Below are 18,375 nucleotides of genomic sequence, written 5' to 3'. Positions count from 1 at the left end.
GGAAGCAAGTCCTCCATTGCTCCTTCTGCTTGCTCACTGGGCTCCTGCTCTCCCATCTGGTTATTTTCCTCAGACCTCAGCACCTTTCAGGCCCCACTGGGACTCCCAGGAGAAGCTTGGGCACATCTGTCATCAGACTGAGCACAGGCGTGTTCCTCGGCCGGTGTCTAGAACCCGGGATCGACGGGACAGATGGCTGTGTTTTTCTTGTGGGCAGGAGGACTAAGCCTCAAAAGCTGCAGACTTCCTCATCCCTCCCTCCCTTGTGGATTGCCAAGCCCTCAAGGCCTCCCCTTCCCCACCACGGAGTCATGTGATCTTCTCTTCCTTCTTTCTTGCCCAGACCCCACCTGCCTTCCCTTCTTCCCAGCCCCTCATCCTGCCCTACTTCTGGTCTGTACCTGCAGGGAGTGGGGAGGGGGCTCCCAGCTATCCGTGTTGTGTGGCTGGTTGGATAAATAGTTCTCCTGTGGCTTCACCAGCCCAGCCATTAGATTCTGGGGAGGAAGACGAGAAAAGCCTCACTTAGCTTTCTGGTCTAGTTGTCACCCAGGGCTCATGCCCCAGGATTTTCTGCGCTGGGGTTTAAGAGAAGGAGGCGTCGGAGATTTGCCCGGCATTAAGGAATCCAGCCCTTGATTTCTTTCCACATGCCTATTGTTCTTCAGTGCCTGGGGAGCACTATGGGAAGTTGAGGAGGGAGGTGGGGTCCTTGGGAGATTCAAGGAACAAGCCTCACCCAGAACCCCCCACATATCAGAGGGCATGTTAGCCTGAGAAGATGTATGTTGACTCGCTAGGATTTGGGGACCAAGAGATAACATGGGGAAGCTGCAGCCGCCAGGCCTGGGGTCAAGGCAGGAATCTAACCAGAGGGAAAGGAGCCTCAGCCGTTTATTGGAGGCTCTACTCAAAGCAAGTAGTCTTAGTATCCAGGCTTCCTCATCTTTGGTGAGTGGAATGATTCTCGGCTCCACGGCTTGTTATTTTTCTCACCATCCTTTATTTATCCCGTTAGAGACCAAAACTATGAACTGCAAAACCTCTGCTGTGTTCCACGGGAGGCAGAGAGTACTCAGGGTGTGAGGTTTGAGGTCTTCAGATGGTTAGCATAGGGTATTGCTAGGAGCAATAGATCAGCCGCCCCAAATTCTGGTCCTGGCATTCTTTGAATGTCATCCTCCAGCAGGGAGGGCCCTTGGTGGGGCCAACCTCTCAGATCGAAGACCGTGGGATCCGGGAACTATCCATCCCCCATCAACGATGCACGGGGATGTGGAGAGTTCCCTGTGCTGGCCTCAGCCACAGGACGCCTGGTGCCAGGGACTGATGGTTCTATCACTGAACCAACCAGGAGGACGCTGGCCCTAATTATTCAGACGCTATGATGTCCCCACTATCCTTCTGGTAGTGAAAAATCTCAGTAGGATTATTAAAAATCCAGCAGCTAAGAATTTAAAAGGCCCCTAGGTATCTGGATTGTAGGAGTCTGGTTGCTCAGAGGATCAGGAAGGGATGAGATTAGTTTAAAAGACAGAGTTTGGACTTGCTGTCAGAATACAAATGCTGGGAACATCTGACCCTGGTAACATCGAAGGACCTGAGATCATGGCCTGAGCTGAAGGCAGACCAACTAAACCACCCAGGTGCCCCCCCCCCACCTTTTTTTAAGAGATTGAGAGAGAGAGAGAGAGAGAGAGAGAGCACAAGCAGGGTACTGGAGGGGCATAGGGAGGGAGAGAGACAGAAGCAGAGTCCCTGCTGAGCATGGAGCCCGACTCGGGGCTTGATCTCAGGACTCTGAGGTCACAACCTGAGCCAAAACCAAGAGTCTGATGCTCAAACGACTGAGCCATCCAGGCTCCCTGGTAGTTCATTTTTTAAAACCGCTGAGTGATATGTATGGATAACTACATTTTCCTTATCCTCTTGACAGACACTTGGATTGTTTCTTTTCTTCTTTTTTTAAAAAATATTTCATTTTTAAGTAATCTCTACACCCAACATGGGGCTTAAACTCATGACCCAGGATCAAGAGTCACATGCTCCACCAACTGAGCCAGCCAGGCGCCTGGGTTGTTTCTAATATGAAGCCATTGTTAACAAGACTGCTCTGTACTAGTCTTGTATGGGCATGTTTTCATTTTTCTTGGGTAAGCGCTGTGTGGTATAGTAGGTGAATCCTTACCTTTTAAAGAACGTGCCAAGGAACTTTCCAGAGTGGTTGTACACCTTATGCTCTCACCAGTATTTATGAGAGTTCTGGTTGCTCCGTATCCTCACCAGTACTTGGAATTGGCCATTTCTTTCACTGTAGCCATTCCCATGGGAGTGTAGTGGTGTCTCCCTGAAGGTTTAATTTGCATTTCCCTGATGATAATGTCAGTCATCTTATCATATCCTTATGAATCATTCTTATATCTACTTTTTGTGAAGTGTCTGTTTATATCTATTACCCACTTAGCCTGGGTTGCTCAGACGGTTAAGCGTCTGACTCTTGGTTTCAGCTCAGATCATGATCTTGGGGCGTGGGATCTAGGCTTGCGACAGGCAGGGAGTCTGCTTCCCTCTTCCTCTCCCTCTGCCCCTCCCCCTGCAATGTACTCTCTCTCTCAAATAAATAAAAATAAATCTATTGCCCCCCCTTTAAAAATTAAGTTGTAGTCTTATTATTGAGTTGTAAGAATATTTAGTATGTTCTAGATACAAGTCATTTGTCAGATATGTGTACTGAGAATATTTTCTCCTGTTTTGGGAATTGTCTTTCCCTTTCTTCATGTTTTTTGAAAAATGAGAGTTTTTAGTTTTGATAAAATATGATTTATCAACTTTTTTCTTTTATGGTTCATGCTTTTTGAGTCTTATCTAAGAAATCACTGCCTAGCTCCAAAGTTACAATTACTTTCTCCTATATTTTCTTCTACAAGTTGTTAAGTTAAAGCTTTTGCATTTAACTTTTTGGTCCATTTCAGGTTAAGTTTTGTGTATGATGTGAGATAAAGACTGATACTACACTTGATCCTAGCCAAAAGGCTGAGAAGCGATGTGAGTTAAAGACTGATGATCATTTGTATCATGTGAATATCCAGTTGTCCCAGTACCATTTGTTAAAGAGACTGTAATTTCTCTACCGAACTGTCTCGGCTCCTCTCTCGAAAATCAATTGACCATATGTATTTGGGTCTACTTCTGGATTCTCCAGTCTCTCTCATTAATTTATATGTCTATCCTTTTGCTGATATCACACTGTCTTGTTTTCTATAGCTCAACAGCGAGTCATATGATGAAGTAGAGTAAGACATCCAACTTTGTTCTTCCTTTTAAAATTGCTTTGGCCATGCCAGATCATTTGTATTTCCATATACATTTTAGAATCAGCTTTTTAATTTCTACCAAAAATGTATACTGGGATTTGGTTGGGCATTACACTGACTCTGCAGATCAATCTGGGGAAAACTGACATGGTAGCAAGATTGAGTCTTCCAGTCCGTGACATGTTATACGTCTGTGTTCATTTAAGTCTTGTCTAACTGCTCTCAGCAATGTTCTGTAGTTTCTGGTGAAGAGCTCTTACATCACTTTTATTAAACTTACACTTAAGTGTTTTATGCTTATTGGCACTACTGTAAATGGAATTCTTTTTTTTTAAGATTTTATTTTATTTTTTAAGTAATCTCTACACCCCACATGGGGCTTGAGTTCACAACCCAGAGATCAAAAGTCACACACTCCATCGACTGAACCAGACAGGTGCCCCTGAATGCTTCTCTTTTCAAATGAAAATGAAGGCCCTTCCTCCCTCTTATAAGGGCACTTGTGATTACATTTTGTGCCCACTTGGATAATCCAAAACAATCTCCTTATTCAAGATCCTTAACTTCATCACATCAGCAAAGTCCATTTTGTCATATGAGGTGATAGTCACAGGTTCCGGAGATTAAGACATGGACATATTTGGGAGGACTATTACTGAGCCTATCACCATTATAAATATTCCTCTAAGCAATGCTTTTGGAGCAGCCCACCAATTTTTATACATTGTCTCTTCATTTTAATTCAGCTCAGTGTATGGTTTTTAAGTTTCGCTTGAGAATTCTTCTTTGACCTATGGATTATTTAGAAGTATATCTTTTTATTTCCAAATATTTGGGATTCTCTTAGATATCTTATTTTTATTGATTTTCAGCATAATTTGGTTGTGGTTAGAGAACATTGTCTGCATGATTTACATCCTTTAAATTTATTGATACTTGTTTAATGGCCCAGAAAATGGTCTAGTTTAGTGACCATACCATGTGCCCCAGAAAAGAATGTGTATTCAGCAGTTTTGTGCAGGGTTCTGTAAATATCACTTAGCTCAAAATAATTAACAGTGCTGTTCAGATTCTCTATGACTTTACCAATTTATTTACTTGTCTACCAATTGTTAGGAAGGAGGATGTTAAATTTTCCAGCAGCAAGTTGGAACTTTCTCTCTTTTATTTGTATGTATTTTTGCATCATGTATTTTGAAGCTCTTTGATAGATACGTACACATTTTTTATTATCATATCTCCCAAATGAATTGACCCTTTCATCATTATGAGATGTCCCTTGTTAGGTTTGGTGATACATTTTGTCTTGAAGTCTATGTTATCTGATATTAAGAGGGCCATCCCTGCTTTCTTATGGTGGCAGTTGGCATAGTATATATTTTTCCAGCCGTTTACTTTCAACCCATCTGTGTCTTTATATTTAATATTTACATATGTTTGTTTATAATCTTAACATGTCTCTTATAGACAGCATATGGTTGCATGTTGCTTTCCCATCTATTCTGATAATCTCTGCCTTTTATTGGAGTATTTAGTTTATTAACATTTAGTGTAGTTATTCATATGATTGGACATAAGTCTACTATTTTTCCCTTCTTTGGCTTTCTCCTTTAACAGTTTGCTGGTACTCTTCAGCATTCATGATTGCCCTGGGTTCTGTCCTCTGGTTTCCACTTTTTTCCAGAAAGATGGCAGGCTTTCTATTGGGAGTTTTAACCACATTGAGTTGTGCCACAATTACATCTGCTTTCAAGGGAAAGCTGCAAAAATGGAGAACTCACTCTTTGCCCGTCACTTAATCCATATTTTTTAAAAAGATTTATTTATTTATTTATTTGAAAGAGAGAGAATGAGAGAGAGAGAGAGAGAGCACATGAGAGGGGGGAGGGTCAGAGGGAGAAGCAGACTCCCTGCTGAGCAGGGAGCCCGATGTGGGACTCGATCCAGGGACTCCAGGATCATGACCTGAGCCGAAGGCAGTCGCTTAACCAACTGAGCCACCCAGGCGCCCTCACTTAATCCATATTGACTCCCCTCAAAATCTTCCTGCTTTTTGTTCATTCTACTGAGCCCTGAAGTGGTTGTTTTATACTCTGTCCAGAGTGTATGGTTGTTATCTGCAGGAGAGTCCATTTGTTAGGAACTTAATTGAAATTATTTTTGAGCTTTAGGTCCTTTAAGGACTTGCTGTGTGACATAGAGCAAGCCACTGCACCTGCTTTTGCCTCAGTCTCCTCTATACATAATGAGATAATTCTGTCCTTACTCAGAAGTATATGATAAAGAAGTAAATAAAGTGCAAACTGCATTGTGCTCTTCTGGTATAATAACATTCATCTCTCTTCAGTCTCTTCACAGGCTATTAAGGGTCGAGAGTGCCCCATGATGTTTATCCTAGCAAAACAGGCTCTTATGGTGAGAGTGAACTTGAACGTCTCTATTCCAGCACCACTCCCATCCACTTCCCCTCGGAGATAAATCAGAATAAAGACTAGCAGCTTTGGAGTCAGCCCTGGATTTTTACGTCTCTCGCTATCTCTGAGATCTCGGGTAATTAATTGGTTCCTCCTCTCTGAGCCTTGATTTCTTCATTTACAAAATGTGGAGTGGATGTCAGAATTAAATTCAAAACTGCTTGTAAAGAACTTTGTCCACGAAGTCTTCAACAGCTAACTGCTATTCTCCACAGCCATTGGACAGAAATAGGATTTGCTTTCCTTCCTGCGTCCTTTCCAAGTTACTGTAATACTTGCCACTCCCAGTTCCCTCTGTTTCAAGAGAAAGGATGTGAAGTCAAGCAGAGATAAGCTGCGGTGGAAAATCCAGGTTCTCTGAAAACAGGCTCCCATGGCCTTCTGTGTCCATCCAAACATCGTGGCCACCAACTCATGCCTTTTTTTTTTTTTTAGGATTTTATTTATTTATTTGACAGAGAGAGAGATCGTAAGTAGGCAGAGTGGCATGCAGAGGGAGAGGGAGAAGCAGGTTCCCTGCTGAACAGTGAGCCCGATGTGGGGCTCGATCCCAGGACTCCGGGATCATGACCTGAGCCGAAGGCAGACACTTAACCGACTGAGCCACCCAGGCGCCCCCAACTCATGCTTTTTAATTTCCACTTTTATTTAAAAACTGTTCACCTCTGACTACTTGAGTCTAGGCCTTGCGTAGGACACTGGGGACATGGATGTACTAGGGAAAACCACAGTCTAGTCCACCAGAGTCTAGCAGAAGGAGACAGACAAGGAAGGAGGCAAGAGGCTATATTTAAGCACCCACAGGTATCATGGAAGCAAGGAGCTGGTGACAGTCAACTCTGCCACAGAGGATGATGGAGAGTTCCTCCAAGGTGGTTAGGCTTTGGAGGATGACCTAGATCTTTCCAGGTGATGGAATCAAGTGTCCTGTTAGAAGCAATGTCATGAACTAACACCTGGAGGCATTCAGCACAACAATCAGGACAGGTGTTTCTGTCATTGTGTGTTGTAAGATCCTGAACCACAACTAATAGGGCTAATGAAAAAGCTAGGTTGAGAAAGACCCCTCAAAACCTGTGGGACTTTGTAACTGGAACACTAGCCCAAACCATAATGATCCTGATGAAAATCCCTCCCCGGTTAAACCTCCACCATCATGGGTACCTGTCATCACAGCCGGTCAATGCTTGGCAGCCTCAAGGAAGTTTCTGATCCTTCCTTCAAGAGGTAAGTCCTGGGGAGCTTTTGCTTTTAATAGAGACTCTTTTCATCAAAATGAAAATCAGATCTGGGGTGCCTGGGTGGCTCAGTCATTTGAGCGTCTGACTCTTGATATCACCTCAGGTCATGATCTCAGGGTCATGAGATCGAGCCCTGCATCTGACTCCACGCTGAGTGTGGAACCTGCTTAAGATTCTCTCTCTCCTTCTGCCTCTGCCCCTCCCCTCAGCTTGCGTGTGTGCTCTCGCCCTCTCTCTTTCTCTCTAAAAGAAAGAAAGAAAATCAGATCCAGGTGTAGGCTTCTTGATTAACCCATCATTGCAATATGGTGGGAAATGACTTCACAGCTTCCTCCTCAGCACTCACAGCTTCATACAAGGGTTAATGTCATGGAAAGCTCGAAGGTTCTTGGAGGCGCTAAACCAGCCCCGGCCCCCCGCACAGAGTGGGGGCACCTGGAAGCGGTTTGGGTCTGGGGGCGATGGGAGAAGAAAAAGGTGGTCCTGTGTGTCTTGCGGATTGTCAGCATTTGCTAAGTCTTTCTGTTGGATTGTGGGAAAACTTGCCCCAGATTTGTTTCAAAACGGTAACGTGCTGGAGAAAGGTGCCTTGTACTGACATCACTCTACTAGTGGTACTTGAGGAAAAACAAAAGCAACGACAGCAGAAGTCAGGTACTGTACTCGCCGAGCCCCCTGTCCTCCAGGCCACATGCTCAGGGCTGGTATGCCCTGGGGTGTGTGGCTGCAGCAGGGAGGCCAGGAGATGCACACGGAGTGGAGAAGTAACTCAGGCCACCAGCCAGTTAGTTCCACGGCCCCTGTGACCGGAGGAGGCCCCAGGAGATCTGGACGTGGGCCTCGTCTGAGTTGGCCAGCCGAGAGCTGGGGCTGAGGCTGAGGGTGGTGCCTGGCCACCTTACTTCTTCTGTGTGATCCGTTTCCTTTTCAGATATATCTTGGGTACTAGCGGGAGGGTGTGGTTTTGACTCTGGAATCTACGGGGGTGATAATAGCCAGGCCTCCCTGGTCAGCGATCCTGTAGGCCTGGGGCCAGGGGGAGGAGGAGCATGGCCTAACTCTCACCTCTTCCCTGAAATAACCCTTTGCAAACAGAATTATTACATGACCCACCCCCCCATTGACAAATGGAGAAACTGAGGCACAGGAAGTTTAGGTAACTGGTGCAAGGTAGCAGAGCCTGGATTTGAACCTGGATTCAAATCTGACTTCCTTCCAGAAGGGGCAGTGCTGTGCATGGGAACCCGGACCACTGGGCGCGTGGCCTGGTGGCCCCAGAAGGCAGCAGCTGTGGGCATGTGCTTTCCTCTGGGCATTAGCATCCCTGGTAAGAGTGGATCCTAATTTACCTGCCTGTTCCTGACAGGTGTACTGCTACCAAGTCTCCTTGATATTCTTCTGTACATTGGAGGCAGTGCTGGGAGGACAGGCCTCTGGGGAAATGGCCCTGCCTGGAACATTGGCTTTGCCCTCCCTGGCCTCCGGTGAGGACCAGAATTCCACTGGCAAGGAGATGTCTCCTCTCCTTGGTCCAAGGAAGGTGTTCAGCACGGCGAATGGAGGACAAAGAAGGCTCCTTTCCTAGCCACTTGGGTCCACATGTACACTTAACCACAGCTGCTCGCTGCGGCAGACTGGAAACCGCCAGAAATTTCCTCACCGAGGCCAATGGGTCTGACAGGCCTGCATCCCTCCCCTGAAGGTCACAAAGGATGTGTGAGCAGCTGACCAGGGGCAAGGTATGAATTCACACGAGCAATAGGAAGAATTTGTTTGCTGTTTGGAAATGCTCTGGACCAGCAGGTCTCTTCTCCTGGGCTGGCCATCATTAGCTGCCGATTCAGCGTGGGGAGGGGGGTCTTATACTGGCGCCCTGAGTTGGTCTGAGGAGTCAAGAGTTGAGGACGATGGGGAAGGAGGTGGTAGTAAAAGTATCGAGGCAGAGGCCCCGCACCTGCAAAGGCCTGTGGCTGGGAGGGACCCAAGGGAGGGCCTGAGGCCCAGAATCCGCAAGAAGCCCAGCATTGGTCCCTCAGGCTCCCCTGTGCACGGAGTCCTGCTGAATCTTCTGGCAAGGGCCGCTGTGCGAGATCTGGGGCACTGGGGGCACAAGAATGCCACCAGCAGCCTCCGAAGGACGGAAGGTGGCACTGTCCGCCCAGGCACGGCTGCTGTGGGAGCTGCAGCCCTGGGGACCTTTGACGTCCGCAGTGACAGGAGAGGCTTGAGCCAGAGCAGGGAGGGGCCAGGGGCTGGCACCGGGGCAGGGGGGAGGTTGGTGGGGGCACAGAAAGAGCATACCAGAGACGCTGACTGTCAAACTATAGGAAGAATAGGCTCTGGGATCCAACAGGGCAGGAGGGGCGGAGCCGAAGAGATCCTGCTTTGTGACTGTTTCGCCCATGAACTGGAGGGCCAGGGAAACAGGCTACGCCCAGCCTCGTTGCCCACGTGGAGAGCCCAGGACTCCCACCAACTAGCAGGGCTGGCTGGTTTGCCTGCAGAACCGAATGGTCCAGGCTGTCTGGGTCGGGTCCAGAGGAAAAAGGGGCTCAGCACTCTCCTGGCCTCAGCCCCGCACATTGACCTAGGACTGCACCCCCTAGGGGGCCTCCTGTCCTCTCTGCCTCCCTCTGCCTCCTCCGCCCCTCCCCCCCCCCCACTGTCTAGTCATCCCTCTGGGCGAGGTGGTGATTCTCAAATGTGGTGTGCTAGTCCATAGCTACATTCTCTGGTTTTCTCCCTTCCAGGCGCCAGGTAGATTTATTCTTCCTGTCCTCCTGATGGTGGGGTGGGAATGTGTAACCTCTTCTGACCAATGAGTTCTGAATGGAAATAATGGGTGTCATTTCTAAGCCATGGCATCTAATGTTGATCTAAGAACTGTTTCCTTTCCCATGACAACCAGCAGTGTTCCAGAGACTGGCTGCTCCCTTCTTCTGGGCCCAGGAGGAAAGATCACAGCAGTAGTCTACACCTGACCCATGACGGACCTGTGGCATGAGCAAGAAGTAAACCCTGTAGGGGCACCTGGGGAAGCGCAGTCAGTTGAGCGTCCGACTCTTGACCTCAGCTCAGGTCTTGATCTCAGGGTCCTGACTTCAAGCCCCCTGTCTGGTTCCGTGCTGGGCATGGAGCCTACTTAAAAAAAAAATAAATAAAGAAAAGTAAACTGTTGCTGTAAACCCTTGAGGTTTGGGGATTGTTGCTGGAGGATCAGCTCCGCTATCCTGGCTGATATAACAAAGCCCCTGGAAATCGTGGTGCTATCTGTAGAGCGCTGTGAAAAGTGCGTATCTTTAATTTCTTACATAAACTAGAATTGTAATGAACAACACTGAACATCACTTAGTGAGCACTTACTAGGTTCCATGGCAAATGTCTCATGAATCCCCACCATAGCCCTAGAATGCAGTACCGTTGGCCTGTTGAGTATGATTAGTCTCGTCGTAGAGATCAAGGGACCCGGACTCTTGACTGAAGGTCAAGACCATAGCTATAAGTGGGAGAATTGAGATGAAATGCAGGGTCCTCTGACCCCATAACCCTCAGTCTTTCCACCATATATATGTGGAAAGTATATAAAGTATATATATAAAGCAGACTAGTCCTATCAAGAAAAAAAAACCCATGCATTTTTAAAAGAAATGATCTCTCTTTTTCAAAGATTTTATTTATTTATTCATGAGAGACAGAGAGAGAGAGAGAGAGAGAGAGGCAGAGGGAGAAGCAGGCTCCCAAGGAGCAGGGAGCCCCATGCGGGACTCGATCCCAGGACCCTGGGATCATGACCTGAGCCGAAGGCAGATGCCTAACCATCTGAGCCACCCAGGCGCCCAAAAGAAATGATCTCTTAACGGGAAAAACATGAACATCTGTCTTTTTACTAAATTGGACATGAAAGATGATCTTGATACCTGAACAAAGCCGCTGGCTCTCTGGTGTGATGTTTGACAAGGGGATCTCCATTTGTTTTCTCCTCTGATTGGAGAGGAGGGCTCCCTACCAGATAAGTGGCGGCAGGCACCGAAGGTTGAAGACAAATTTTAAGAGGACAATTTTGTCCGTCATTTAAAACGTTTCCGTACAAGTTAGGAAATAGCTGGCCTTTGCATTTTTGCAGCGGAACAGTCTGAGATCTTTCCACCCAGGGCTGGCTTAGGGAAGAGAAGACCCAGGCATCCCACTTGCTCGCGCTGTCCTGCCTGCCTCCGATGTCCTTCCTCCCACCCCTGCCCTGCTAACCCTTGAGGACTCAGCTCCACTGTGGCTGCATGGGCTGCCCTACTTGTCCTCCCAAGCTGAGCCCCATCCCTCCCACTGTCACATATGGAAGTGACCTGGGCATGCGAGGTGGGGTCTGAGACTCTAGACACGAGCTCCTCAAAGGCAGGAACAGGCTGCATTCTTTTTCTAAAAATTAAACGTTTGATTTGATTTTATTTTTTTAAAGATTTTATTTACTTATTAGGCAGAGAGACAGCGAGCGAGCAATTTATAGGCTCTGCCACCTCCTAGCTGTGTGACTTTGGGCAAGTTACTTCACCTCTCTGTGCCTTGTTTCCCTTGTAAATTGGAGCTAATGAGTATGTTCCCCATAGGTCACTGTAAAGATTGTACTTTTTTTAAAGATTTTTTTAAAAAATTTATTTATTTGACAGAGAGAGAGAGAGAGAGAGCACAAGCAGGGGGAGCTGCAGGCAGAGGGAGAGGGAGAAGCAGGCTTCTCTCAGAGCAGGGAGCCCGATGTGGGGCTCAATCCCAGGACCCCAAGATCATGACCTGGGCTGAAGGCAGATGCTTAACCAACTGAGCAACCCAGGTGTCCTTAAACCTTTTATTTTAGAGGTGTACAAATAATACAGAGATAGCTCATGGACTTTTTTTTTTTTTTTGAGAGGGGAGGGGCAGAGGGAGGAGAGAGAGAATCTTAAGCAGGCTCTATGCCTGGCGCAGAGCCTGGTCTCATGACCCTGAGATCGTGACCCGAGCCAAAATTAAGAGTCCGACGCTTAACCGACTGAGCCACCCAGGTGCCCCAAGTTGGCGAATAAATAAAACATTTATTTATTTTTAAAGATTTATTTATTTATTCGAGAGCGAGCCAGCAGGGAGGAGGGGCAGAGAAAGTCTTAAATAGGCTCCGTGCTAAGTGTGGAACCCAACACAGGGCTTGATCTCAATGACCCTGAGATCACAACCTGAGCCAAAACCAAGAGTCAGACTCTTAACCAACCGCACCACCCAGGCGCCCCAAATAAATTAAACATTTAAGTGCTATAAATGCAAACACACTCACAGATTTGGCACACAACCAGCCAGGTTTCTACTTTGAGGTTATAGTCTGCTAGTTGTATTTTCTTGTAGCAAAGGCGGCTTCTTTTCCTCCTCTTCAATATCCCAACCAGGATATTGCTATTGCTATAGTCAAGATGCAGAACACTTCCAATCCCACAAGGAGCCCTCCTGTGGCCCTTTTATAGCCACACCCACTTCCCCTCCCTCCGCCCCTCCTCTAGCCTTGACATTGCTAATCTATTCTTCATTTCTAGAATTTTGCCCTTGCAAGACGGTTATATAAATGGAACCACACAGTATGAAACTTTTGGAGATTGCCTTTTTATATTCAGCACGATTCTCTGGGAAGTCATTCGGTTTGCTGCTCGTTATCAGTCGTCTGCTCCTTTTTGATTGCTGAGCAGTATTCTGGGTGTGGATTACCAGTTCGTCTACCATTTACCTGTTGCAGGCCTCCTTCATTTTTTAAGCACTGGCACCCCATGGACGGATATTTGCACGCAAAGGGATCCTGAAGGGCAGCATTAGTTGTGATTAAGAGCGTGGGCTCTGGACTTTGACTCCTAGCTCCAGAACTTACTGTCCATGTGAGTTTTAGCAAATTACTTCTGTCTGCCTCAGTTTTTCATCTGTAAAGTGGGAATAATCCCCATCTTATACAGTTATTATGAAACGTGAATGAATCAATCCTTGTTAGGTGTTTAGCCCAAAGCCTGGCTGATGGTAAGAACACAATTAAAGATTAATAAGAGATGCCTGGGTGGCTCAGTTAGTTAAGCATCTGCCTTTGGCTTAGGTCATGATCGTGGGGTCTTAGGATCGAGCCCCGTATCAGACTTCCTGCTCAATGGGGAGCCTGCTTCTCCCTCTGCCCCCACCATCCCCTCCACTCATGCCCTCTCTCTCTCAAATAAAAAATCCTTTAAAAATTAATAGTAATATAATCGTCGTTTAATAATATTCAGTGAACTGAACTGAAAAATCTGGAATAAGAAAATTCAAATTTGCAAAATGTTCAAATTAGGGGGTGGTGGCACACTATAAAGGAATTATTCTTTTTTCCTAGAGCCTTTACACAGTTTTCCTCTGAGTTGGAAGCTTGCCCGTACTCGTTGGAAACAACCAAGTGGAGCCCATTGGTGATGCTGTGTCCTTCCTAACGCAGCCCACAGCCTCTCCCTGGCACAAAGGTGAATTGATTTACCCAAACAATATATATTGAGCCTTTACTGCATGCATGCCAGGCACTGATCTAGGCGCCAGGGAGGCTGCAGTGAACAAAACAGACGCGGCTCATGCTCGGCAGCAGGTAATAAGAGGAAGTCCTTCCCCACCTCGCCTCTGATTAGGAGGCATGGACCTGACTCCCACAGAAAAGGAAAGGGAAGCCCTGCAGTAGGTAGCCCTGGGGAGGCTCATCTTGGTTCTCATCTTCTTGACTTGACCTGGTGTGGGTCCGCTTGCAGGGAGGAGGTGCACTTGATAAACCATCTAGTCTTCTCCCCGCCCCCACCCCATACACTCCCGGCTTGTCAATGTGATTGGGAGACACGCACACTGCACTGCAGTCACAAAAGGTAACCGGGCCCTGGGCTCCCAGTGGCTCCTACTGGAAGTGATGACTTGCAGGAGCCAGCTTCGTTCTCATCTTTCCCCAGGGTCTTCCTGTGCCTGAGCCCAGTGACTGATAGGGGAGCTGCGGTCTGGCCACAGAGCCACAGTTTTCTCCAAGAGCCGCTAACTGGCCCATGACCTTGGCCTCATTAGGTTGGCGCTCTCCACCTGAGCTGCCTGGATCGGGGCCAGCCAGGGAAACTAGCTCAGGCCCACAGGCCCCTGGGAGAGGTGTCAGGCAAAAATAGACCAGCGAGAGCCAGAGAATCCTTGAGCAGGAGGGCCCGTGGAGGTCACTGGCTCCAGGGTCATCCTAGCTCTACAGATGGAGGCCAAGGCCAGGGAGGGGAAGGGGCCTGGCCACGATCGTGCCATAATTTAGGCAGAGCTGAGATGAGGATGGGCATCACCTGACTCCCAAAGTCATGTTCTTCCTGCACCTGCGCCTCCCATCAGGCTGTGGTCAGGGAGGGCTGAAAACAGCCAACAGACGATTAGAATTACAGATTATGCACTATATTGTACACCTGAAAATAATATAATGCTGTATATTAACCGGAGTTAAAAAAAAAAAAGAAATACAGATTATGGAACAATTCATCATAGGCATTGCTGTTTCTGTTTAAAACACACACACACAAGAATTAAAAAATGGCCTGAGGGGCACCTGGGTGGCACAGTCGGTTAAGCATCTGACTCTTGATTTCGGCTCAGGTCATGATCTCCAGGTTGTGAGATTAAGCCCCCTGTCGGGCTCTGCACTGGGCATGGAGCCTGCTTAAGAGTCTCTCTCTCCCTCTGCCCTGGCCCCCAACTCACGCACATGCTTGTACACACTCTCTTAAAAAGAAAAGTTTAAAAATGGCCTGAAACAGGGGCGCCTGGGTGGCTCAGTCGTTAAGCATCTGCCTTCGGCTCAGGTCATGGTCCCAGGGTCCTGGGATCGAGCCCCGCATCGGGCTCCCTGCTCGGTGGGAGCCTGCTTCTCCCTCTCCCACTCCCCCTGCTTGTGTTCCCTCTCTCACTGTGTCTCTCTCTGTCAAATAAATAAATAAAATCTTTTAAAATAAATAAATAAAAATGGCCTGAAACAGAAAACTGGTGTGAATTTTTTCAAACAGATAAAGACTACATTAAGAGACAGTGTCACCTAGCAAGGGGGACTCTGGAACTTCCCTGTCCGAATTTGAATCCCCTCCACTCTTTATTTGCTGTGTGTCTTTCAGCGAGTTACTTAATCTCTCTGTGCCTTGGTGGCGGGGGGGATGATGTGGAGCCCATCCATGAAAAGTGACCCTAGGCCACTGCAGAGCTGCACCAAATCCATGTTGGTAGGGAATGTCAATTGCACAGAAGGAAAAGAAAAGCCAAAGCCGGCCGGCTTCACCGGGCCCTTTCCCTGAGGACTGTGTGTTATAGGAGATGACCCGCGCATATACCGGCACATATATGTGTGTGCAACCGTGTGTGTTGAGAAATATGCTTTCAAGCTGGCATCAAAGCATCCTGCTTTACACAGGTTCTGATCTTGCCTTATCCGATTAGCAGTATATCTGGACAATGTTTTTGATCGGTTGGTTCAGATATACCCTCTTCCTTTTAATGACTATGTGGTGTTCCATGCAATGGATGGGCCATCGTGTACTTAACCAGACCCCAAGATAGATGGTCACGACACACAGGAGAGGCTCGGTCTAGCAGAAATGGATGGAGTCAGGGCACCTGGGTGGCTCCGTCGTTAAGTGTCTGCCTTCGGCTCGGGTCATGATCCCAGGGTCCTGGGATCGAGCCCCACGTCGGGCTCCCTGCTCAGTGGGGAAACCTGCTTCTCCCTCTCCCACTCCCCCTGCTTGTGTTCCCGCTCTCGCTGTGTCTCTCTCTGTCAAATAAATAAATAAAATCTTAAAAAAAAAAAAGGAATTGGATGGAGTCACAGGAAATAAAGGCGGCAAAATCAGGTTGTGGGAAAATCGTCACGGGCTTGATTATCAGCACTGTAGCTCCATGCAAATGATAAATTTTATTCGTGTATTGAGTACCAACTGTTTGCCTCATTAGCCCCAGGCCTCACAATAACCTGCTTGGGCAGATCCCCGTTAGAGTCCCCTTTGCAGGGTAGCCCAGAGGTGCTGTTGGCTCCCCAAGGTCATCGCACTAGCAGGGCAGCGCTAAGGCTAACACAGGCAGGGTGGTCTCCTGCCACGTGCGGCGGGAGGTCTGGGCTTCCTTCTGCCGGTGGTGATGGGCCCCCTACCACTGGTGTGTGTCTGGCCTCCTCTTCCCATCACACACTCCCCTGTGCTTACGGCTACGCCGCAGCCTAGGTAAGCTCAGGCCCAGGGCAAGGTGAGGGCTTTGTTGAAGCCGAGGGCCCCCTAAGTCCAGGCAGAGCTCAGCTGGAGCAGGAGAAGGCAAGAGAGGGCTGGAGTTTCTGCTCAGACCTGTCTTGTCCAGCCTGACTCCTGGCTCCCTCCAGAGCGCAGCTGAATTCCTCAATAGCTTGAGTGTCTGTAGAGCCACTACAGGGTCACCCTGGTTACTGAAGCTACACTCCCTCTTGAGTGGGTCTTCCGTTCTTCACTAGGGCCCCCTCCCTCCCTGTAGCCTCACCTAAAGAATCCCTCTGGCTCAGTAAGACCTTCTGTTCCTGTGTACGGTGGGAAGGTGCCAACAGTGGCCTTTGCACCGGGACCACTTCTTAAGAGTTTCTCCCTCTCCTAGTTGCTGGAGCCTTTGTGCTGGAGCCTGCCCTGGGTTGGTGTCTCCAGCATGAGTCTATTTTCCAGCAGGTCTGCAAACAACAGTGCGTAGCCAAAGGAAAAAAAAAAGAGAGAGAGAGAACAAAGGGGCACGTGGGTGGCTCAGTCAGTTGGGCACCTGACTCTTGATTTCAGCTCGTGATCTCAGTGTCATGAGATCAAACCCCAAGTTGGACTCTGTGCTCAGCAGAGTCTGATTCTCTCCTTCTCTCCCTCCCTCTGCCCCTCCCCAACTCGTGCACGTGCCCATGCACTCTCTCTCAAATTAATAAATAAAATCTTTTTAAATTTATTTTATTTTTATTTTTTTAAGATTTTATTTATTTATTTGTGAGAGAGAGAATGAGAGATAGAGAGCACGAGAAGGAAGAGGGTCAGAGGGAGAAGCAGACTCCCTGCTGAGCAGGGAGCCCGATGTGGGACTCGATCCCGGGACTCCAGGATCATGACCTGAGCCGAAGGCAGTCGCTTAACCAACTGAGCCACCCAGGCGCCCCAATAAAATCTTTTTTTAAAAGTGAGAACAGATCCCGGCCTCACACCTTAACAAAATCAACTCCAGATGTAAATATGAAAGGCAAAACTTTAAGACTTTTAGAAAAAAAATAGGATACTATCTCTATGGCCTTGCGCCAGGGAAGGATTTCTTTTTAAAAAAAGATTTATTTATTTATTTGAGAGAGAGTGAGCGTGAGGAAGGGCAGAGGGAGAGGAAGAGAGAGAATCTCAAGCAGACTCCCCACTGAGCACAGAGCCCGATGCAGGGCTCTATCTCACAACCCTGAGATCATGACCTGAGCTGAAATCAAGAGTTGGATGCTTAACCAACTGAGCCAACCCAGGCACCCCAGGGAAGGATTTCTTAAAACATAAAAGGCACAAACCATTCAAGAAAGAAGATTCATAAATCTCACTGCATTAAAAAATCATCAAAAGGTACCACTACAGGAGTGAAATAAACAAAACCAAACCCCACACAAACTAGGTGAAGATAATTTCAACACGTAAATTACATAGGATTATTATCTCGAATGTGGAAGGGATTCCCCAAATCCTTAAGGAAAAAACAAACATCCTAATAGAAAGATGGATACAAGGCATGAACAGGCGTTCAGAGACAATGGCCAACGAACATCATTAGAAAGTGGGAAATGCTCATTAAAACTGTAACATGACCCTGTTCTGCCTGCCCCCTGGCTGCGCTTAGGGAGTTAGAGATGGGTTCACTGAAGATGGGTTCAGCACTGGGCTGGCTGGCCTCCTAGCTGGCCCCCACCCCACAGCCTTCCTGGCATGTCCCACCCACCCTGAGCAGCTGCTAACCACTCAGGCTATTATTCCACTCCTGCTTTTTGCTGCCCGGACGTAGACTTTCTGGCTTCCTAAGTCATTTCTTGTTTTCCCCCCAAATTTTCATTTGGAAAACCTGTTCAAGCTCGCAGAAAAGTTGAAAGAATGGTACCATAAATCCTTGTGCGTCGTTGCCCGAGAATCCTCATTGGTTAATGTTTTGTTACTCCTTATTATTAACTGTATTACCACCATTAATGTTTTTGCTGACCCATGTGAGGGTAAATCACAGGCATTTTGACCCTTTGACTCTAAATGCTTCCTCCTTCCCACCTTTGTTCTCAGGGAGCAGAAGGCCAGGAGGAACAACACAACGCAGATCAGA

General features: G+C 47.6%; 1 long non-coding RNA gene and 1 pseudogene across 1 annotated transcript; one reads left to right on the top strand and one right to left on the bottom strand.

Moving 5' to 3' along the window:
* Positions 1 to 2,956: 2,956 nt before the first annotated feature.
* On the bottom strand, positions 2,957 to 3,045 carry LOC114197552 (U2 spliceosomal RNA; annotated as a pseudogene).
* A 2,742-nt stretch (positions 3,046 to 5,787) lies between these two features.
* Positions 5,788 to 14,825, top strand: LOC114197547 (uncharacterized). The gene is made up of 3 exons (XR_003606918.2): positions 5,788 to 7,015; positions 8,396 to 8,768; positions 9,938 to 14,825. It is a non-coding gene; the product is annotated as an uncharacterized LOC114197547 (long non-coding RNA).
* The last annotated feature ends 3,550 nt before the right edge of the window (positions 14,826 to 18,375 follow it).

The sequence above is a fragment of the Eumetopias jubatus genome, unplaced genomic scaffold, assembly GCF_037043125.1.
Source record: "Eumetopias jubatus isolate StellerSeaLion01/CBP00866 unplaced genomic scaffold, mEumJub1_p1.0 scaffold_8, whole genome shotgun sequence".
NCBI classification, from domain to species: Eukaryota; Metazoa; Chordata; class Mammalia; order Carnivora; family Otariidae; genus Eumetopias; species Eumetopias jubatus.
The sequence above is the reverse complement of the archived record's forward strand: the minus strand, read 5'-3'. Positions and strand labels throughout refer to the sequence as shown.